Source organism: Theobroma cacao, chromosome 4, assembly GCF_053813885.1.
Source record: "Theobroma cacao isolate CCN51 chromosome 4, ASM5381388v1, whole genome shotgun sequence".
Lineage (NCBI taxonomy): Eukaryota > Viridiplantae > Streptophyta > Magnoliopsida > Malvales > Malvaceae > Theobroma > Theobroma cacao.
In genome coordinates this window covers 23905300-23929847 of record NC_142642.1, presented here as the reverse complement: position 1 = coordinate 23929847, position 24548 = coordinate 23905300, and the positions used below count along the sequence as shown (strand labels likewise).

General features: G+C 34.5%; 1 long non-coding RNA gene and 2 pseudogenes across 3 annotated transcripts; 1 reads left to right on the top strand and 2 right to left on the bottom strand.

The window, feature by feature from the left end:
• Nucleotides 1-2003: 2003 nt before the first annotated feature.
• Nucleotides 2004-4915, top strand: LOC18601536 (protein transport protein Sec61 subunit beta pseudogene; annotated as a pseudogene). 2 transcript variants are annotated; one of them, XR_001927316.2, is made up of 3 exons: nucleotides 2066-2141; nucleotides 3467-3535; nucleotides 4385-4915. The product of XR_001927316.2 is annotated as a protein transport protein Sec61 subunit beta pseudogene, transcript variant X2 (transcript). The 2 variants fall into 2 exon arrangements; XR_016026041.1 differs by lacking the exon at nucleotides 3467-3535 and having other exon boundaries at nucleotides 2004-2141.
• An 833-nt stretch (nucleotides 4916-5748) lies between these two features.
• Nucleotides 5749-7039, bottom strand: LOC148763189 (staphylococcal-like nuclease CAN2 pseudogene; annotated as a pseudogene).
• Nucleotides 7040-12638: 5599 nt separating this feature from the next.
• Nucleotides 12639-13574, bottom strand: LOC148763188 (uncharacterized). The gene is made up of 3 exons (XR_016025764.1): nucleotides 13293-13574; nucleotides 13118-13176; nucleotides 12639-13023 (listed from the first exon to the last, which is right to left on the bottom strand). It is a non-coding gene; the product is annotated as an uncharacterized LOC148763188 (long non-coding RNA).
• Nucleotides 13575-24548: the final 10974 nt, after the last annotated feature.

Here is a 24548-nt window from a genome sequence, read left to right as displayed (position 1 = left end):
GTCGATTGAAACCTCGCAAGGCTTAGCATCAACTTTCGCATCTCCCCGGTGAGCAACAGTTATTAAATCTCGCATTTCAAAAAAATCATAAGTCATTTTTAAATAAGAACAATAAAATATTATTTTCTGGCTCACATGGGTATTTTCATAATTTTTCGTCAAAAATCTCAAAACTTGCTAAAAATGTAGTAGGTAAGCAAAAAATATATATTGAATGTTTTAAAAACAATTAAGTATCTAAAACGTTCATTTGAAAGCAAATTGTTGACAACTAGTACTATTCAAAAATAATAAATAAAATATTATATTTTCTTATAAAATAAATTTTTATAGAAATATTCGTAAATAATTTTTCGCACATGAAAGTAAAGTAAAAATTGTATGAATAGAAATACAGATAACCAAAATATAAGTTTTGATCTGCAATGACACGTGGGCTCCAATTGACCAAGAGGATGTAAGACTGTGAACTCTTACTTTCTATAATGCAGTTTCGAGCTTAGTTCTCGTCTCACTCGACTATCTACAAACTGTCCTGAGCCTGAAAAATGTATAGGAAGAAGGGGTGAGATTTTATAATCCCAGTGAGTAAACAGATACCATCTAAAGCATCTAAAGTCGAGAAATGGAGACAATTAAAATAAGTCATCATACTGTAATTTCATTACCTTTCAGTTCATTTCAACCAAATAAAATCAATCCATATAAATCGAGTAATCAACTTGGCTTATGAATTTCTTAAAACTTTGGCTCGTGCCAAAACTCATACTCGGTGATACCTTACGCAGGGCATCCAACCGAGTCCGCCAAGGCTGTTAAAATTTCATATACACTTAAAATATATTTTTAGTTTGAGAAAAATACAGCCATTCCTTGGCGTTGGCTGAGTTCCCCTTCACGTGGTGATTTAGCGTGAAGTGAACCCTAAGCTTTACCCCAGGAGATACCCTACACGCCTCTCCATTCGAGGTAATAATATAATGGAGTTTACCGTGCCCCTCTAATAGGCTGATCCATTCGAGGTGATTTAGCGTAAATTCTCTATTTGATCTAGTCGAGGCTTAAATCAACTTTATTGTACCTCTAGGTACAATACCGACTTTTGTAAATTTTTCGGAACTCTCCTAGCATGAAAACATGCTATCTATCACATGTATGTCATGATAAATATTTTTATAGAGTCGAGCTTGTCATCTTCTCCCCCACTTGGATCAACCATATGATCTTTCTTCTTGATTGACTTCGACATCCGACTAAATATTAATATTTTAATAATATTTTATTAATAAAATATTATTTTATTCTAAAAATTTTATCTTGTCTCCTTGGTACCCAAAATACCTTATTATGCCTCACTTGACTTCCAAATTGCCTTTTATCTCACAAATTCTTCTCTGATAAAATTATTATTATTTTATTATTATTTTCTCACTTGCGAAACATTTTATCCTAAACTACTCCTTTCGTCTTTTATCACTTCTAAACATTTTAATTGACCTCAATATGCATTCGATCAATTTTATTTATCACCATATCAAAGTATGGGGTATTTCATAATTACTATCATAATTAAATTTACAAGGTGGATATCATTGGTTAAATACAATATTATATATATCCTAATTTTATTTTAATTTAGAAAATCCAAAAGAGTAGTATGAGATTTTATCTAAATTAAATTTTATATACATGAAGCATTTTCAAATTAATTGATAGTGAATCAAGAAATCATATTTCATTCCTAATAAAGGAAAGAAGGGAAATGCTTCTCTCCTCTCATGGTAAGTATTTTGAATTGGAATGCTCTACTTCTGTTTTTCTTTTACATTATCATAACTCATTGGTTTTTTTTTTTTTTTACACAAACACATTTTCTTTTTTGGATTAAAATTTATTAATTTGAAAGTTTTAAAATAAATTTTTTCCTTACTTGTCACTCTTCACCTAAAAAATTATCAAAATTATAAAATAAAATTTTTTGATATTATATTTATTTTTATTTATTAATATGTTTATAGAAATTACAGAAATGCCATCAAATATATTCCATCTCCAACTATAACCCCCATTCCAGTAGCTTCCGTCTTTCTCTCTCACACTAGATCCAAACCCTTCAAAGCTGAAGATACGCAATTTCGAAGGTACCTTTTACTCTCTTACCGATTTGCTTTTCCAATTGATGTTCTTCAGTCCCTTTTGTTTGCTTCTTTTTTTAGCTGTTATTGTTAATCCACTCTATAAGTCGCTTTTATTGATCTCTACTGAAACTTTTTAGTCTTTAAAACCATTTAATCTGTCTGGGTTTTTCTTGTTTTGTGGAATTTTCTATTCTTTTTCAAGAAAATCTAACACTGCATGAATCTGGTTTTGCCTTTTCTATTGACTACTTTGTTTTCTTTATCCTTTTAAAGATTTTTTCTCTTTTTTTTTTTTTATGTTGGAAAGAGAATAATTTTAATTTTGTCTCTGGGTGGGGTGGTTAGCTATTTGTTATTGAGATTTACAAGATGTTTGCTTTGTTGGGTATGTTGGGGATTTGAAACATCTGTTTTTGGTTCTGAATCTGATGCTTTATTTCAAGGAAATGGGAAATTGGGCACATTTTACTTTATTTGTATGCTGTGTAATTGTTTAAAAAATGGAAAATTTTGCTGGCTTCATAAGGAATTTACCGTAAATCATTTCTAATCACAAAGTATCGAACCTTGCTGGGTAATATACCCAAGTGTTTTCTGAACAAGGCCAAATGGGCTATCATATTTAGCTTGAACATTTTTTGCCATATTATTGATAAATGTTGAGGTAAAAATGTGGTTCTACTATCAATCATGGTGCTTAATCGTTGGTATGCAAAGAAGGGATGGTGAGAGAAACTCTGTCCGAACTTCTGATTATAGTATAATGTGAAAGTAGAGACAGTCTAGTAGTAGTGGAAAGAGAGTTCTCCTTTAGGGAGATGAACTTATCATATATATAGTAACAGAAAAATTTTCACAATGCCCTTGGTATAATTTTCTCCCACAACGATAGCCCCCAGTTCCCAAAGCCCAAGCTAGCATAGATTAACCAAAGGGAGTACAGGTCTAATGCACTAGGCCAGGTTGCTGAAGAAGTTAGTTTGAAAATGTGGTTATCTTCTTAATGTTGTTGCTTGTGCAAGGCTTAATTAAGAAACATCAGAGGTTAGAAGTTGGTTTTTTGTTACAATCTATGGCCAGTTAAGGTAGTGTATTGAAAGATTCTTAAGGTAAAAAATTTTCTAGTTGGTGTTTGGCAAATTTTGGTGCTAATCTATCTTTATGCTAGTGTATATAGTTTTTGGTTGGTTTCTTTAAGTTGCAGCTCAAAGAAAAAGATAGTTGTAATTTATTATTCCCTTTGTAGGTGATAAATATGTAGAGAGAATATTTGTATTTCATATATTATCCTTATCTTCAGAGTAATTGCACTTCTTACTCTATTGCAGAGAGATTCGTTTAATTGCCAAGGGTCATTGTAGTTGTCATGTGAGACTTTGTTTTGATCAAGAAAGTTTGTAAGAGCGCTATCTCTTTTCAAGCTTAGTGTAGAATATTTGCAATAAATTCTTATTTTTGGTACTGAAGTCAAGGTATCCCAAGCGTTGCTATCTTATTTGGAATGCTTACCAACCATTACTTTTCAAACTTTAAGAATCTTTCAACACACTACCTCAACCAGCCATAAGTTGTAAAGATAGAACCAATTTCTAACACCCCTGTGGACTTATCTTGAGAATCTTATACTAGCAACAACATTAGGAAAACACCAACAATTTTTGGCATTAAGTCCATTGACTTTTCTTCTCTTCACCTAGTCTACTAGCTCGGGCTCAGAAAGGGCTAGTGGTGAAAATGTACTGTGGGCATTAGGGTAAATTTTTTATGACTTTATTCCTAGATATAGTAAGCTTGCCTCCATAAAGGGGGTTTACTCTTTTCTACTTTCTCTCTATCTTCCTACTTTTCACTAACTTAATTGTTAGAGAGTTGGGGTAGAGTTAAACTCGGACTTTTCTCACTATCCCTTATATTTTAGGCATTTAAGCATCACTGTTGATGGTAGAACCATAATTTTACCTCGACAATAAAGATACGAAGAAATTTCCAGTCTTCTTTGATTTGATTATTTTTCTTTATCTATTTACCCTTTAAAGCTTTAACTATATTTTTCTATAGGGTTGAGTAAAAATGATTAGGTGCAGAAAGTGTAAACAGAGTAGCTTGATCCCCCTAGCACTTATATCCAACCTAAAATTTTTTGAAAAGGAACAAAATCTATGTTTGATTTAGCAAAATTGTTATTTCTATCATTTTCTCTTGGTATTAGTAGAAATTATTTAACTTGGGTGTGTTGTTTGTTACAGAAATGGCTGGTGGAACAGCTCCCCCAAGAGGAAGTGCAGCAGCTGCCGCAAGCCTGCGTAGGAGGAGAACGACAAGTGGTGCAGCCTCAGGAGGGGCAGCTGGGACCATGCTCCAGTTTTACACGGATGATGCTCCAGGCCTCAAGATCTCTCCAAATGTTGTGCTTGTCATGAGTATCGGTTTCATAGCTTTTGTTGCCATTCTTCATGTCATGGGTAAGCTGTATTTTGTTCGTAGAGAGGCTTGAAAGTGTGCCAAACAATAGAACTAAATCCAACAGGGTTAATTTGAGATCAATCACAAGGTTTTTTTTAATGAAAAATGAGTCTTTTGTCAAGATTCAGTATATTTTCAATGCTTAAAATAGGTTAAGTTGTCATTGCTCAGTTTACTTGAGGAAGATACTGTAATTCATATTCATATTTTATCAGTTTTTAGCTCAAGTTCAATGGAGAACCAGAACTGCTATAGCTCATCTGTTAAAACATGACGAATGCAATAACAAAGATGTGGAAGTTTATTACCATAAATTTTCAGACGATATTTTTTATTATCTTGACAAGTATATCAGATAAAGTTGTAATCAGTACATAAAGATGAGATGGGATTGTGAGGAAGTGATAAACCTGAAATTCAGACACTTCCAACATTAAAATTAATGCAACATTGGTCCAATTATCATATTCCATATCATCTACTATAATTCATGTAAATTTTTAGAATTAAGTTTTCCATTTTGATGTTATACCCTCTATCCTATATAAGGATTCTAAGTACATTTCTTTTATTCTTTCATACAACATGGCCGTACTATTATTCAAATCTAAAATCTTGAATCGGTTTTTAGCTTACCACCTTTGAAGGTGAGTGCCTGTAAAACCTTTGGCACAAACTCTCTTTTAATAATGGAACACTTCAAACTTTGGCGTAATACATGTGCAATAGATATGGTTTGCATGGCGTCAATGAATGAACTTTATAATACCCTATCAACCTTAGATTTAATGTAGAACTCTACAGACAATTCAGCAGAGAATTTGTATGAAATTAAAGTCAAAGGTTCTCTTTGATTCCTCACCCATACGTTCTTATTTTGTCTAAAACTATTTTTCACATATCTTCAACATTTATTGAAGCAGATGACACAGTCAAATTGTAATCTATCCAATTTAGCTAAATTCTTCTACATTTACATAAAATTTGCAAGAAAATTCCTTTCAACAACTACTACAATCCTCAAATCCAACTGCAATTAATGGCGTTGGAGAAATCATTTTCGAGAAAAATAAGAAAATAATGCCCCTTGCATGGGATTGGACCCCAACAAATTCTAATAAGGATAATGACTCCAGCAAAGACAATGCTATCTCCCTTCTCGACTGTCCTTCCTCCAGTCACATGGCTTATCAGGATTTGGTGATGCCAAAAGACTGATTCCCTTAGCTCGAGCCTCATTTTCCCAAATTGCCAATTTAGGGTGATGAACATAAGCAGCATAATGTCATGTAGGCCCTTTCTTTAACGTTACTTCCTCTACAAGAGTGTCATGACAGCACACATCCGCCATGTAGCGACCGTAATGATCCATGTCATAAACGAGTACCATCAATTGCTTCCCACGAACCAACTTAATCACTTCTTTTTTGGCTTCTTTTCCGTGCATATCATTCTTTGGTGTATCGATACCTCTTAGTCGAAGTTGATGCTTTCGAGTAAGTATCTCTTTGTTTTCATGATTTATCAACTGGTATCCTACTTGGCTTATTTTCTAACAAAGTTCATTTACCTTGTCAAAGTTTCTTCTAACACGTGCTTTAGATATTTCGACAGTAGCTAGGAAAACATCTTTAGGTACCTTTCATAACTCTAAGGGATCACTAATACTAACATATACATTAATACCATCACCGTCTGGTATCAAACTCGTACATACCGCTAATGTATGCATCTTAAATAACACTCCTTTAGCTAATCTTGGGACACCAAGGGGTTGAAGCAATCTTGGGACTCTAGCAGAAATCGAATGAGGAAAATAAATGACTTATGGTGGGAATACAGTGATTATATAACCGACCTTGACCGAAGAAAGAAAAAAAAATGACTTTCGGTGGAAATACACGAGATTATATAGCGGACCTTGAATCCAAATCAAGATTAAAATTACGTTGAAGTCATTTAATATAATGCAAATGCAGTTCAAAACCGATGGTCTCGGGTGCATGATCTTGGTGGACCCAAGGGTTTGTGGTTTTAATCGAATATTTCACACCAGTTTTTTAGGCCAAAGTTTAGGCTTTAGCTATTGATTGCTTACAAAAAAGAACTGACTCAATGGCCTAATTTATTCTCCCTATCTAATTTACACTCTTTCAGAAACAGTTGTCAACCCCGAACTTGAAAAGCCACCCCTCTACATCACCCATCTATGTATATTTGAATTCATCATGCTTGCAAACATCAACTCTGTCAAACAACTCATGACCGACAAATTTGATACATGAGGGATAATTTAAGAAGCTATGGTCCCAACATTTTTCATAATACATGCTATCAACCTGGTAAAGAGCTGATTGAAGATCAAGAGAAAAGATAGATGAATTCCAGGTTGAAAGGCTTAACAAAGGAGTGAAGAAGAAAGCATGTGGGACTCGCATGTTATTTATTAGTTACTAATTTACTGTTACCATTTAGTAAGTTGTAAATATCAGTTAGTTGAGGATAACTAACTTGGAACCTTTACTCTTTTTTTTGATTGTTTGTTTTAAGCTTAGTTAGTTGAGAACCAAAGTATAAATACTTTATTACTTGTATTCATTTTTCAATGAGAAAGAAGAGCTTCCAGAGAATTCAATTCATCTTCCCTCTCTCGATCCTTACATGGTATCAGAGTTGGAACTAGGGTTTCCGATATGTGTTCTTGATCTTTTCCTAATTGAATGATTGATGATTGGTGATTAGTAATTTGTTGATATGCAATTGTAATTGCACAAGATCCAATTCTCGATTTGTGTTGAATCTCATTGATTTGTTTGTAAATTCTTTTTGAGATTCTTGAGCTTTTATTTTCTGGAAAATGGAAGGAACAACTCAAAAAACTTCAACATCTGCCATTAAGGATTTACAATCCCCATATTATTTACATCACACTAATCACCATGGATCAATTGTAATCACCCCTAAACTCAATTCCAGCAATTATGTTGCTTGGAGTAGGTCGTTTATTCTTGCCCTATCGATCAGAAATAAAACTCGATTTATAGATGGAACAATTCCTAAGGCAGCTACAATTGATTCACTTTTTGAACCATGGGTTGGTTGCAATAATTTGATCTTAGCAAGGCTTTTGGAATCTCTTACACCTCGTATTGCTTCTACTATGTTTTATATGAATTCTACTACTGAAGTGTGGAATACCTTAAAGTTGAACTTTGATCAACCAGACGACACAAGAGTTTGTAATCTACAATATAGCCTTGGCAATGTATCACAAGGAAGTAGATCAGTGGTTTCTTATTTCATTGAGCTTAAGGGCATTTGAGAAAAGTTGAGGAATTATAGACCTCTACCACAATGTGAGTGTGGGAAATGCAAGCCAGGATGTTTTAAAAAATATTCTGATCAGTACAAGAAAAACATGGTTTTCAAGTTTATTAATGGGCTTAATGACACTTACTCTGCTTTAAGGACTCAGGTTACTGCTATGGAGCCTTTTCCCAACTTAGATAAGGTATATAACTTGGTTTTATGAGAAGAGAATCAAAGAAGTCTTTTATTACAGTCCAATCTAGTGATTAAGGCATCCACAATGGCGAGCACTTCTAAAAACAAAAAGAAAAGGAGACCTGATATCAGTTGTAGCCACTGTGGTAAAAAAGGTCATTTAAAGGAGAAGTGTTTTAGGATAATAGGGTTTCCTAAAGACTTCAAATTCACTAAGGACAAGGACAAGGGAAGTTTCAGGAAACATACATCATCTATTAACAGTGTATCTGCTGGTTCATCATCATTTGTAGAGACACCAATTCAGTTAAGCCAAGAAGAAGAGCTCATTGGTCTTGACTTTATGTCCCAAATTTCTCTTATAAAGCATTAGCTTCAAAAGATAATGGCATTCATCAATGAAAACAATGGTGACACTGATCATGGCATTGGCATTTCTTCAAAAACTCAACAAACCAAATCCTCCCTGGTCAATTCTAATGTTGCAGGTATGCTTTCCAACCATTTTTGTTCTCACACAGTTCATAGTACTTCCATTAAACAGAATCATACTCATAGCATCATGGTTAAATCAAATTCCTGGATAATGGATACTGAAGCAAGTGATCATGTTTCATGTTCTTTAAAAAATTTTAGTACTGCTTATCCTGTTAATAATTGCTTTGTTCAGTTGCCTAACAATCTTCAAGCTACTGTCACACTCATAGAAACTATCAAACTAATCTCTTTACTTGTATTACACAATGTGCTGTGTGCACCTTCGTTCCAATTCAACCTTGTTTCAGTAAGTAAACTAACTAGCTCTTAGAAAAACTGTGTCATTTTTACTAATGAGTATTGTGTTGTTCAGGACTCTTGGATAGTGACTGGGGTTGCTAGAATGTCTTCTGGCCTATATTTTGTACAAGACAATCAAGATGATCAGTATTTATCAAAATTTAATATTGATAAGATTTTAAAATTTCCTTCTACTGTTTTTGCTAATGGTTGTAAAACAATTCGGAATCAGTTTGATATTTGGCATTTTAGGCTTGGTCATATACCTTCAAATAGAATAAGTGTATTACATCGACAGCATCCTAAATTACATTGTTCAGATAACTTGATTTGTGATATATGTCCTTTGGCAAAACAAAATATATTACCTTTTCCTGTTCATGTTCAAAATACAACTTTTGCTTTTGAAACTATTCATGCTGATATCTGGGGACCATATACAACACCAACTCTTAATGGCCATCATTATTTTCTCACCGTAATAGATGATGTTACAACTTTTACTTGGGATTGATGAGAAATAAGTTTGGGGTTTCTGTCATTGTGCCTTATTTTTACAACCTTGTTAAAAATCAATTTTCAGTCACCATTAAATGCATCAGATCAGACAATGGTAAGGAATTTAGACTTTCTGATTTTTTTAATTCCACAGGTATTATACATCAATTGTCTTGTACTGAAACGCCTCAACAAAATGGAGTTGTTGAGCGTAAACATCAACATCTCTTTAATGTAGCTAGGGCCCTTTTGCATCAGTCTAGTTTACCAATAAAATTCTGGGGTGATGCAGTGCTTACTGTAGCCCACATTATAAATAGAACACCATCTAAGCTTCTTCATAACAAGTCTCCATATGAATGTCTTTATCATAAGTCACCCTGTTATGACTACTTCAAGGTTTTTGGTAGCTTGTGTTATGTTTCAACTTTGGAAAGTCATAGAACAAAATTTGCTAAAAAAGCTAGTAAATGTGTGTTTATAGGCTACCCCAATGGTACAAAAGGATTTAAGGTATATGATATTGATGCCAACAAAGTACTCATCTCCAGGAATGTCATTGTCCATGAGCATTTTTTCTTTTTCAGAGTACAAAGTCTGCCATAGGTTCATCTGCTTTTCCTAAAACAGTTGGTATGCATGACCCTACTCTTTATTTTTTTTTTTTTTTTTTACTTCAATTCTGCTAATTCTGCTCCTCTTACTTCATTATCTACTGAGTTGCCCATCTCTCAACTTCCTTCAACTTCTGATATTGCTTCCACATTATATACTCATATCTCTTTATCCAATTCACCTCTTTTAGACTATATTTCCTCTGTTTCACAATATGCTTCAAATTCTGGTTCTAATCTTAAGAGAAGTACTAGAATTAAACATGTTTTTAAGTATTTAAAAGCATATCAAGTCAATATTCCTTCTCACATGAATCATGTCACTACCTATCCTATCATCAAATATCTGTCCAGCAATCAATTGTCACATAAACATAAGGCCTTTACTACAGCTTTATGTCACACTTCTGAACCTACATCCTATAATTATGCTGTCACTTGTTCTCATTAGAAAGATGCCATGACTGCTGAACTAATAGCTTTGGAAGAAAATGGTACATGGAGTATAGTGCCTTTACCTTCAAATTCTCATGCTATTGGCTGCAAATGGGTGTATAAGATCAAAATGAATACTGATGGCAGTGTGGATAAATACAAAGCTCGTTTGGTTGAGAAAGGATACAATCAGAGAGAAGGTTTTGACTACCAAGAAACCTTTAATCCTGTTGCTAAGCAATCCACAGTTAGAGTGTTTATGGCTTTAGCAGCGTCACAAGAATGGCAATTGTCTCAGCTGGACATCAACAATGCCTTTCTCAATGGTCATCTTGAAGAAACTATGTATATGCAATTACCTCAAGGGTTCTCTGTTAAGAGGGAGTATCAGCATACTAAACCTAGTATTAAATTGGTATGCAAGTTACATAAGTCTTTGAATGGACTTAAACAAGCTTCAAGGCAATGGAACTCAAAGTTTACTGCTACACTTCTAGAATATGGATTCAAGCAGTCAATGTCAGATTATTCTTTGTTCACTTTGGTCACAAATAAAGGTGAGTTTGTTGCTTTGTTAGTTTATGTTGATGACATATTGTTAGGCAGCAATTCAATTCAAGCCATATGTGATGTTAAAGCCTACTTGAGCTCTAAATATAAACTTAAGGATCTTGGACTTGTGAAATACTTTTTGGGATTAGAAGTTGCAAGTTCAAGTGAAGGCATTTCATTATGTCAGATAAAATATATGTTGGATCTTCTGAAAGAGTTTAGTTTACTGGGAGCAAAGCCAATAACTACTCTAATCGACTATAATCATGAACTAAAAAAGAAAACAAAAGCAGATAAAGGTGTTGATTCTACAGGGTACAAACAGTTAATTGGAAAGCTGTTTTACTTGACATTTACAAGGCCGGATATCTCATATGCAATTCAAACTTTGTCTCAATTTATGGACAATCATATTGAAGAGCATCAAGTAGCAGCACACAGGGTGTTGAAGTACTTGAAGGGGTCTCCAAGACAGGGGATATTAATGAAATTTGTTTCAGACTTGAAGCGTACTGCTTACTATGATAGTGATTGGGCAAGATGCCCAGATACAAGAAAATCGGTGACTGGTTTTACTATTTTTCTTGGCAATTCTTTAGTTAGTTGGAAATCTAAGAACAACAGGTAGTAGCAAGGAGTTCAACTGAGGCTGAGTATAGAGCAATGGCATCTACAATCTGTGAGGTGATGTGGTTAAAAAGCCTTTTGACAAATTTTGGAATCAGTCAAGACACTCCAATAAAACTCTATTGTGACAATCAATCCGCAATACATATGAGTAAAAATCCAATCTTCCATAAGCGCACCAAGCATATAGAAATTGACTGTCATGTTATAAGGGAAAAGGTGGTTGAACCAACTCATGTTTCAACAATTGATCAAATTGCAGATTTGTTCACTAAGGCTTTACAGCCAAAACAATTTTATAGATTACTTGGCAAGATGCATGTTAATAACATACACATGCATCTTGAGCTGGAGTATCAACCTGGTAAGGAGCTGATTGAAGATCAAGAGAAGAGATTGATGAATTCCAAGTTGAAAGGCTTAACAAAGGAGTGAAGAAGAAAGCACGTGGGACTCACATGTTATTTATTAGTTACTGTTTTATTGTTACCGTTTAATAAGTTGTAAATATCAATTAGTTGAGGATAACTGACTTAGAACCTTTACTCTTTTTTCTGATTGGTTGTTTTAAGCTTAGTTAGTTGAGAACCAGAGTATAAATACTCTGTTACTTGTATTCATTTTTCAATGAGAAAAAAGAGCTTCCAGTTCATACTCTCTCTCTATCCTTACACATGCCTTGTAGTAGGCACTTTATCTCAAAGTCAAATCATTTTATATTGTCTTAGGCAGAAATAAAATAAAAACTTGGAAATTGTGATATTTTGTCATTCACACACCCCAGTGCAGCAATTTCAATTTTTATTTTTTGTGATAACAAGCCCCAGTGCAGCAATTTCAATTTTACGACTTCTTCAACAGTAAGATTCTAAACAAATTGATTATGGCTAAAGTTGAAAGTTGAAAGTTGCTAGTATTACAATTCATGGGGTTCTTGGATTCATGTCACTTTCAATGCGTATAAGTAGTGCCATCCTAGAATTGATTACCTCATAATCAACATACATTCATGTATATATACATATATACATAAGAGAAATTTCTTTTCATGATAAGAGTTACTCTAATAACAGAACAGGCTGTCATTTTCATGTTTATTGCTCATATACAGAGAGCATAGCATTTTCTTACATGGCACATTTAAGATGAAAGGGAAAACCATAATTTCCATAAGAAAACAAAAACATAACACCAATCAACGAAAGTGAAGTTCTAACTTCCTCAAACCATTTTTGCTAATTCTGCTTCACTGACACGTAATTTAGGGAAAAAGAACCCCTCCCTCCTATATGTATTTCTCTCAACTAGCCTTGTGGAGGAGGGCTAAATATGTACCCAGTTTTGGGGTTAATATTTGGCCCTGGATCTTTATAATCCATTATTTCAATCATCTCCCTTGATGTACCTGCAAATTCCTGCCAGCCAAACATTATAAAAGAACACCAGTTTTAGCCCCTGAAAACGGTACATAAAGACTCTTGAGAAACCAAGAAAAAGAGAAAAACCAACCTCCGATTGAGCAGTGGATTCCTCAAACTCAACAGTCTCCATCACTTTTCTACCGAATCCTAAGAATTGACAACAACAGATAAGAACGTATAAGACTAAAAAACAAACAAAAAGAATCAAAGAAAAGGGAAAAAAAACACAAATAAAAACAGAAGGCCAAGAAACAAAATAGTACCTTGAGAGGAGAGAACCAAAAGCATAGAAAGAAGAAGTAGCTTGAGAAATGAAGAACGACCCATTTTTTCTTGAACAATCCTGGGAAATGGGTAGTTCTCAGATTTTATAAAGACATGAAGAAAAGAAAAGATAGTTTAACAGGCTTTTGTTGAAGGTGTCTAGGAAACCGCTAACTTCAGCTGTCAGGCTTTTCAGCGTCTTCAGATCCAATGAAAGGACTTTAAAAGCATATTTTTACTTCAATATATAAGAGTGAGTGCGTAAATACTGAAGTCTGCAAGGACCACTTTTTCGAGATCCTGTTTTATTTTCGAAGGCTTTGGCTTTTATAGTTGGAAAAATAGTAACTGCCGTTGTTTTTCAGCAAGAATACGAGATTTCTGTTTTTTTTTTTTTTTTGGTTAAAATCTGCTTTTCAGAACCCACTTTCGATGATGTCAAGGTGAGTGGGAGAATCCTGCTTCTTGCATCTAAATTTGTTGAGTTTTTAGCAATAAGGGTAGACAATATTATAGTTAGCCGTATCTAATTTTAGATGACTTTTTATTGCTTTTTTTTTTTTTTTGTTGAGTTTGTGAATGACTTTTTGGTGGGTATAGACTTTGCAGACAGTGGCCACTGGCCAGGATGGGTGTGTTTTATGGGATTTTTCTTATTCTATTCCTATTAAAAAAATGCCTTTTACAGCTAATTAGAGGAGGCTCATATCCGTCAGATTTTGAGATTATTTTAGAACAATTCTTTAATGTAGAAAAAGACAAACGAAAAGAAAAAAAGAATGGACTACCATTGTTGGCGGATCACTTCGAATTTGTCACTTCTTATCTGCAATTGTACTTTGCTAACAGGACCTAATGGCGGCTGCAAATGGGAGAAGAGTAAAAAAAAGAAAGTTGACACTGAAACATAATCTCTTTCCTAGAAGAAATTTGTTTTTTTTTTTTTTGTCTATTATTTGGTGCAAGTAAGTACAACTTTGATTGTCAAATGTTAAACACTTCTTATTTTTCCTGAGAGAAGGGAATTTGAAATTGGACATTTAAATAGAGATAAATCCATCAACGTTCAATCAAATAGTCATGTAATTTTGGATCATATCCATATTGTCTTGATATTGAGATTATGAGAAATCTTATCTATAAATCTCTTTAATCTTTTAAGTGTCTAAGTGAATCAAAGAAAAGGAAAGGAAAAAAAGAGTTGATTTTTTTTATTAATTTTATTTAAAAGTGTACATAATGAATAACATATATATCCTTAATAATTTATAGAATTAATTATTTTATTCCTTAATTAATAATTTTTTTCATTAAATTAAAATATTCACTAATTTTTATTTCCATTTAACATTGAAATTTTTATTAACTGATTGAATTGCGGTAAGTTTGTTTGAATAGATAAGTGTGAAAAAAATTAATTATTATAAAATTAGAGATAAGAATATTCTTTTAAAACCAAAATTTGGGTTGTTTTATGTTTAGAAGACTTGTACGTTTTAATTGCAAGATGCTTCAATCGATACATGTAAAGCTAGAATGGAACAACAACATTTTCATCCTATTAACTTTTTTCTTCTGAAAGTGAATCAATTCTTCATGAAAATACCTTTTATATTACAATTTGCGTGTAAATGGGCATACATAAAATGTTACAAAATGTCTATATTCATTTAAATAATTACAAAATTCATATAACTGGTGAATTTCAGTAGCTTCACGTCTAACTTGACTGCAAATAAAGATAGAGTTTTCTTAATTATAAATAAGCTTTTCACCTGCATAAGAAGTTGACCTAGAAAACTAAGATGTGTATTCATTTTGTATCTTGTGTTTTTTCTCTTTTTTTTATTTAAATTCATATTATATCTCGATGTCTATGATTTATATTATGTATGATTAGCAGTAATATTTAAAAATTATAATTTTCATAAAACCAACCAGAACATAAATTTTTGCAAAGAATCCTAATTTAGTTCTTTAGTTTAGGGCGTACTACTAATATAATCACTGATTAGTAACACTTTCTTCATTAAATTTTGCTTTTATTCAAATGATGATAATAAAGTAAATATATAATTATAATAAGTAACAATAATTTTCTGAAAAGTAATTGCTTAGTTTTGTATTTAAAAAATGAACCTAATAACTCTTTTTTTTTTCTTTTTTGCTTCTATTAATCGTTGAAAATTCAAAACAACATGTTAATATTGACTTAATCATGTGTATACTATTTTTTATTATTTTTGTTTTTATCATTAATGAATATGGTTTGAATTGTTAGAATATATATATATATATAAAGAAAATCAACTTACAAGACTAAAGCCACTTTAAAGAACCTAGGTTCTCAAGTTTGATGGGATCTATCAGACGATTTTAGAAATGTTATTAATTGGTCAAAGCAGAAAGTAACCTCTTGAAAAATCAGGATGATAATGCAGCATGTCAAGCTTTAATCATGAAAACCATTAACCCTCAATTAGCCAATTACGCAATTTTATTTTCTTTTATTTTTTACATTCGACAATCACGTCATGTGTGGTAATTATTTAAATTTAATGTCGAAGAATAACCATAATCTATATTCCATAAAAAATTTTAATATACATCATCAACCCTTCTTGTTTTAATTGGTGTTTATTCATATCAAGTTGTAAAGTTTAAGCATGTGTGCATATAACCTATTTTCTGTAAGACGGTGAGGATGGATCATTATAAAACAATTATAGTTTAACAATTGAAACAACCATATAATATAGTGTGTCATGTGGATAATTAGTGCTAATTAATTTTAATATATATAATAATTAGAGTGATTTTGAGCTTTGGTGTATATATGGTTATTTGTATGCCGGTGCACGTGTGTTTACACACACGTGAAAAGCCCATGAACGCCTGCCATGTGAAGTGAAATAGCTAGAAGTAGCACATGCCCCCATTAAGGGCCATAATTATAAGGCTTTGTCAAGATAAATAACTCATCTTCATTTCCTTAGCTTCTTTTCTTATTCTTAAGTTAATTGATTGTAAAGTTCAATTGGAATTGGGTTGGCCTTCTTTTCTGTTCCTTTTTTTTTTCTAACGAATGAATATGAATATAAAGTATATAATTAGTATATGAGATGAATAATTAAGTTAAGTTAGGTTTGATCCCACTAAGGGATGGGTTGGCAAGTAGGCAACAACAAGTTGGCTTTGTGGAAGGCTTGCTTTTTAGGCAAAGTAAAGCTTTCAATCTCCACTTAAGTATGTTATAAATGGTCGTTTAATGGACCTCTCTTTATTTAATTATTGTTTTTTTTATTAGCTAAATACTATCAACTATCCATGGAACCAACAACATATTCTCTCTACATTACCATTAGAAAAATGAACAAGTGAAATCAAAAAACAAAGAATTCTCTTTAAATAATAATAATAAAGTTAAGGTATAATATTTTAAAAAGTCTCTAAATTATTTAGAAAAATTCAAATGTGCAATTATTCTTCGATTGAGTTCAATCAAACCATTATATTTTTATTTTAAATCAAAGAAACCCTTATAACAAATGGCTTAAAATATCACTTGTCATTTTATGTCACATGATACTAGCATGATAAGATAATACGTCATAATGAATAATAATTAACATGGCATGTTGATGTAACATAATGATATGGCATGTCACATTTTCAACTTTCACGCTAACATCTCATGAGTATAAAATAACAAGTGATATTTGTAGATACTAAATTATAAACAAAAAAAATGAATTAAAAAATATATAATAAAATTTAAAAAAAAATGAAAAAGAAAGGAGAGAGGTACGACTGGCAGGGTGCGGACGCACCCTGCCAGGCACCTCTCTCACCTGCCAGACGCTAAAAATTCGCGTCTGGCAGGGTAGTGGAACTTGCCCCCTTGTGCCCAGGGACAAAGCAGTGGAGTGTGCCCCCTCCAGAGCCCAGGAACCGGGTATAAAAGGGAGGGGGCACTGTAGCATTTGGGGAGAGGAGAAAAATCGGAGAAAAATCCTAAATCCAGCAAGCAAAAGCAAACAAGCCATTAAAAACCCAAAAGCAACCTGAAAAATCAAAAAACACCCTAGTCTAGCAGCCAGAACAACCCAAAGAAATTTTTTAAAAAAATACGAAAATGTGCAATGTGGAGAAGCCGACCGACGGTAGTTGAGAGGCCGACAAAGTCGACCGGCGGTAGGAGAGGGAAAAGCCAGCAAAGCACAGGAGAAGGGTGAGAGAGAGGAAGCCCGACCGTCGCTCCACCGGACCCAGCACAGGGGAGAGAGCAGAAGCACCCGATCGGTGCCAAGGGGGTTCGCACCGGCAGGAGGTGTTCGTCGCCGTGGGTCCTCCAACAGATCGGCGGCCAAGGGGAGTTCGCCGGCGTGAGAAGGAGAAACCCAGCAGAATCCGATTTGTTTAGAGAGAAGGGAGAGAGTTAGGCGGGTAGAGAGAGAAACAAAAAAAGAAAATGGAGAGAGAGGAAAGAAAAAGAGGTTCTTATAGCTAGGGTGCAGAGGCCTTAAACGACGCGTCCTGTAACTCATCCAAAGTCCGATTCATTCTCTCCAAACGGCGTCGTTTTGGGCGCACCAAGGGCTGCTGGACAAGACACCAAAGCGGTGCGTTTTGGGAGAGGCCTGAGGGCCTTGGGAAGCAGACCGGTTGGAGTGATCCGATTATCTTGGGTCATTTTAGCCCGTGAAAGGTAAATTTCTTTCTGATTTGATCTTTGTGGTTATGTTTGGCCCAATATTTGATTGAAGGGTAAATTAGTTTTAGTATGTTATTAGGTAAAATAAAAAGACAAAATACTTTAAAAATAATTAGATATTAAGAGAAAATAAAAAATAATAATAAAAAACAAAGAAGGAAAATATTTATTACAAATATATAATAAATTTATAAAATAATAAATAATAATAAATAATGATAATAAAATCACCAAAAAGGAAAAACATGATGTTGACCATGAGTATAATGCCGATGATGGGATAATCGATCGGGATGCGAGAAGTCGCAATCCCGAGCTTATGTTCCCTAGGCTCGAAATCCGAATCAAGGCTCCACCAGTACGATGGGAGGGCCTCGATTTCAAGATTTCGAAATTCTTAATAAATAAAGAGTTTGATTATAAAAAAAATTACTTGATAAAAATAATAAATAAATAAATAATAAAATAATAACGATTCAAACATATAATAAATAATTAATTTGTGAAAATACAATATACATGACATTAAATAAATAAAAAAATAAATAAATAAATAAATAATAGTAAAAAATAACTAATTTAAAATTAAGCATTGAGTATTAAGTGGCATAAACTATAAAAAAATGTGAAGATAAAGATAAAAAAAATAATAAATATATGTATGAAATAAGATCTTAGGCATTAGGTTTGAATAAAAGATTGCTTATGAAAAATATAATAATAATAATAATGTAAAAATATATAAAAATAAAAAATAGTATATAAAAAAAATAATATAAAAGTTTTGTTCACTAAAATAACATAGAATTATAAACAATTTGTCTAACTATAAGTGGAAAACATAAAAACTTAGAACAAAAAAATGTAAAGTGTAAAAAAAATAATACTAATAAGAAATAAGAATAAAAAATATGATAATGAAAAATATAATAAAATAAAAATAATAATTAATTAATAATAACTAAAAATATATAGATAATTGCGTTAGCATAGCATATATATATATTGCATTATACATATCATTGCATATAAATATCTCTGTTTTCGAGTTTAAGCCCGGATGATGGGATCTTCCGGGGATCTTGCGAAGGCGGGTATTTCTCGAAAAGTTTCCTAGGTGAAAAGACGTCCTCGGGTCCCACCAGTATGATGGGAGGGCTCGAGAACCATCTTTAATAAAAGGCTTTTGCCCGAATTAGGTTCATTATGCACAAAATTATTATTTTAAAAAAGAAAACGAACGATGACCCCGATGACGGGAATTATTCGTCGAATTTGCGAGGGCGAGTTTCTTGGATAATTCCCTAGGTGAGAGAATATCCCGAGTCCCACCAGTATGATGGGCGGATTTGGAAAAATATCTTCGATAAAAGGTTATTCGTCCGGCATTTTTATCTCACGCCATGCACTTCATCTTGCCACCCATTTGCATTCCATTTTAAGTTAAATAGGAGATAAAATAAAAGAATAATAATTAAGAAAATATAGTGAAATTAAAAATTAAAGCTCAATAAAATAATTTAAAAATGGTACCGTTCATAGAACGGGCGTCCTAGGGGTGCTAATCCTTCTTCGGGCGTAACCGTACTCCCGAACCTAGAGCTAAAAAAAATCACAGACCGGTTTAAGGTTCTTTTCGGTGGGCTTAAAATTAATTTAAGTTTTCATCGATTAGAATCGAGTCATTAGGTGACCAATCACACCCAGTAAAAAAAAGATTGGTGGCGACTCCTAGTTTAATTTTTTAGTAAGTTTTTCACGTTCGCGTCTGGAGGTCGGGTTCCCGGACCCGCACGTTATGTTAACACCAGTATGAAGAAGTGCCTGAATGTTCCTTCCGATCCTTCGAGTTTGTTAACACCACGTATGTTGGAGAAGGAACCACACCGCCTGTTCCGAGGCTTTCCAAAACCACCAAGATGGTTGTCAGTCAGATATTAGGAAAAGGATACCGAGCGAGGGCAGGATTGGGAAAAGAACTACAAGGCATTAGAAGTCCCATACGTACTACTAAAAATGAAGAAAGGTTTGGCCTGGGGTACAAGCCAACAAGGAAGGAAAGAGAAGAAATGATAGTCGAAAGAAGAAAGGAAAGGTTGGCTCGCTTTAAGGGGCATGAGTTGAAAATTCAAGGAATGACATATCCTCATCTTTACGAGACATTCCGATCTGGAGGTTGCATCTTTCTTGAATTACTAACCGTTGGGAGCCGAGAATCAGTGTCAGCTATAGGGGAAGCCTTTTCTGATTTATCAATATGTGCAACGGAGGAAAGTGAAGAACAGTCGGGAAATGTGGATGGGATTCCTACTACATACCTCGGGCCACCGAATCTAAAGTTGAGCAGCTGGACCACCATGAATTTACCAGTCACTTGTGATTCAATTTCAAAGTAATGCAAACTAAACATCCATGCTTATGCCCAAAAGCATTGGAATTTTATGTATCGGGCTTTTTATCATTTATCATTTTAATAAATTGACACGCGTAGTGCATTTCTCATATCTCTTCTTATAATTAATCATTTCCATTCGTGTCATTTCATCCCTTTATTGTAACTGTTTACCTATTCAAATAGCTCTACATATTTCAATTCCCTTTACCTTCCAGGATTCCAAATAATGAATGCGAAGATGATAATGACAGTGGTTTTTAAGTTAATTTTGAAAAAGGTACAAGTGTCAGTGAACTTGATAATACAGAAAACGTGGAGGATTATGATTTAACTCCGGACCTGTTAAGACTAGTAGAACAGGAGGGGAGACAAATTGTCCCATATCAAGAGACACTTGAAACGATTAATTTGGAGAATGAAGAAAATAAGAAAGAAGTTAGAATTGGTATGATGTTGGTGTCAATAGAAAAAGAAAAACTAATAAAGCTACTCCATGAATATATAGATGTGTTTGCATGGTCTTATCAAGATATACCAGGACTCAATACAGACATTGTAGCCCATAAACTGCCTTTGAAACCTGAATGCAGACCGATTAAGCAAAAGTTGAGAAGAATGAAACCTGAAATGCTGTTGAAAATTAAAGAAGAGGTGAAAAAGCAGTTCGATGCAGGATTCTTGGAAGTAACTAAGTACCCTGAATGGGTTGCAAATATTGTCCCAGTTCCTAAGAAAGACGGGAAAGTGAGAATGTGTGTGGATTATCGAGACTTGAATAGAGCTAGCCCAAAAGATAATTTTCCTCTTCCCCACATTGACACCCTTATTGACAATACTGTCCGCCACTCCATGTTTTCCTTTATGGATGGCTTTTCAGGGTATAACCAAATTAAGATGGCACCAGAGGATAGAGAGAAAACTACCTTCATAACTATGTTGGGGACCTTTTGTTATAAAGTAATGCCATTTGGTTTGAAGAATGCCGGGGCAACTTATCAGCGAGCTATGGTGACTCTCTTCCATGATATGATGCACAAAGAGGTTGAGGTGTATGTGGACGATATGATTGTAAAAGCTCGCAAAACAGAGAACCATGCGACCAATCTTGAAAGATTATTTAAGAGGTTACGAAAATTTCAGCTCAGATTAAATCCGGCAAAGTGCACTTTTGGAGTCACTTCAGGAAAGCTACTGGGTTTCATCGTCAGTGAAAGAGGAATAGAAGTTGACCCGGATAAGGTTCAAGCAATCCGTGATTTGCCTCCTCCCAAAACGCAAAAAGAAGTTAGAGGATTTTTGGAGAGATTAAATTATATAGCCCGGTTCATATCACAGCTCACACTCAAATGTGACCCGATCTTCAAACTCCTTCGCAAACATAATCCGGGGGCATGGAATGAGGAGTGCCAAGTTGCTTTTAACAAGGTTAAAGAATATTTGTTGAGTCCGCCAGTATTGGTACCACCTGTGGTCGGGAGACCCCTCCTCTTATACTTAACGGTAAATGAAGGATCCATGGGATGTGTGTTAGGACAACATGATGAAACTGGTAAGAAAGAAAGGGCAGTTTACTACTTGAGTAAAAAGTTCACTGAATACGAGTCCAAGTATTCCTCGTTGGAAAAGATGTGTTATGCTTTAGCATGGACGGCGCATCGACTCAAGCAGTACATGCTATATCATACCACTTGGCTCATTGCGAAGTTGGATCCGATTAAATACATCTTCGAGAAACCTTCCTTATCAGGTAAAGTGGCAAGATAGCAAGTGTTATTGTCTGAATATGATATTGTATATGTGTCCCAAAAAGCTATGAAAGGAAGTGCAATCGCAGATTTTCTTGCAGAAAGGGTAGAAAAGGATTATGAACCAATGGAGTTTGAGTTTCCAGATGAGGACTTGATGTCAATATGTCAAACAAGTGGGGAGGAATCAAAGAAAGAGAATTGGAAGATGTTTTTCGACGGAGCTTCGAATGCCTTAGGGCATGGCATAGGGGTCGTGTTAGTGTCACCAGAAGGAGATCATTATCCCGTCATAGCTAAACTCAACTTCTATTGCACCAATAATGTAGCTGAATATGAAGCTTGTGTCATGGGTCTTCAAGCAGCAATCGAGAGGAAAATTCACATTTTGGAAGTATATGGGGACTCTGCTTTGGTTATTTATCAGCTGCGAGGAGAATGGAAGACACGTGACTCGAAGTTAGTCCGGTATCACAAGTATGTTTCAAAGCTGATTGAAAATTTTGATAAAATTTGCTTCACCCATTTGCCCCGAGAAGAGAACCAAATGGCCGATGCATTAGCCACGCTGGCGGCAATGTTCAAAGTTGGTACTAATGTCAATATCCAACCCATCATGATTAATCTTCGAGAGTGCCCCGCACACTGATCCAGTGTAGAAGAAGAAATAGACGGGAAACCGTGGTACCATGATATTGTGCATTATCTCAAATTTCAGCAGTACCCGGATCAAAGCTCAGAAAATGATAAAAAAACCATTAGAAGGTTGGCAATGAATTTCTTCTTGGATGGGAACATCTTATACAAGAGAAGTAGGGATCAAACGCTTTTGAAATGCGTGGATTCAACCGAAGCTCGGAGAATAGTTGAGGAAGTTCACGAAGGAGTTTGTGGAGCACATGCAAGTGGACATAAGTTGGCAAGACAGGTCATAAGGGCAGGGTATTACTGGCTCACGTTGGAAACGGATTGTATAGACTTCGCTCGAAAGTGTCACAAGTGTCAGATATATGCGGACAGAATCCACGCCCCTGCTAATTCACTGCATGTATTGGCATCACCATGGCCATTCTCAATGTGGGGCATGGATGTAATTGGGTTGATAACCCCGAAGGCATCAAATGGGCATCGGTTTATTCTGGTGGCAATTGACTACTTCACTAAGTGGGTAGAAGCAGCATCTTATGCCAATGTGACCCAGAAAGTGGTATGTAAGTTCATCCAAAAGGAAATAATATGCCGCTATGATCTCCCGAAAAGGATCATCACGGATAACGCTAGTAACCTCAATGGTTCGATGATGAAAGAGGTTTGTGCCAAGTTCAAGATCAAGCATCACAATTCAACGCCTTATCGCCCAAAGATGAATGGAGCGGTGGAAGCAGCCAACAAGAACATCAAAAGGATAATTGAAAAGATGACAGATATATACAAAGATTAGCATGAGAAGTTACCTTTTGCTTTGCATGCTTATCGCACAACAGTCCGAACTTCCACGGGAGCTACACTGTTCTCTTTGGTGTATGGGATGGAAGCAGTTTTGCCAATTGAAGTAGAAATTCCTTCCCTTCGGGTCCTTAAAGAAGTACAGTTGGAAGAAGCCGAATGGGTTAATGCTTGTTATGAGCAATTGAATCTCATAGAAGAAAAAAGGTTGACGGCACTTTGCCATGGGCAGTTATATCAAAAGAGAATGATGAGGCATATGACAAGAAGGCATATTCTCGACAGTTCCGAGAAGGAGAATTAGTATTGAAAAGAATTCTCCCGAACCAGCATGATCCTCGCGGGAAATGGACACCGAATTGGAAAGGACCATTTGTGGTGAAGAAAGCTTTTTCAGGAGGAGCACTAATTTTGGCGGAGATGGACGGAAGGGAGTTTTCCAACCCGGTGAATGCCGATGCTGTCAAGAAATATTTTGCATAAAAAAAAAAAGAAGAAAAAGAAAATTTTCAAGTTGAAAACCTGAAAATGCGGCTTGAATCTGGGAGATGTGTTTAGGGCGAAAACCCGAAAGGGCTGTCTAGACACGAAAGAGGTCCAAGTACTACAAAAGCTTAACACAGAAAGGGTGAAGATCATGATCCGAGATGTTCATACAAAAGACAAGGGAGCTGACAAATGTGCCTATTTCGAGATAAAATTTTGAGACTACTGTTAATATCTATCGAAACAGTCATTAAGAAAGGACTGTATCCCCTTTGTATTAATCAATATTCTCCTGTTCCTTGTCATTATACTTGATAGTAGAAACTTCACTTTTTTCTAATGAAAAGTAGCCTTTTTGCTCCCAACAATGCCCTCATTTCCATTCTGCCAAAAGAGGAGATATGAGTACATTGCATTGCATTTGTCATAAAATTGGAATGATACTTAATAAAGAGCATGATAAAGTAAG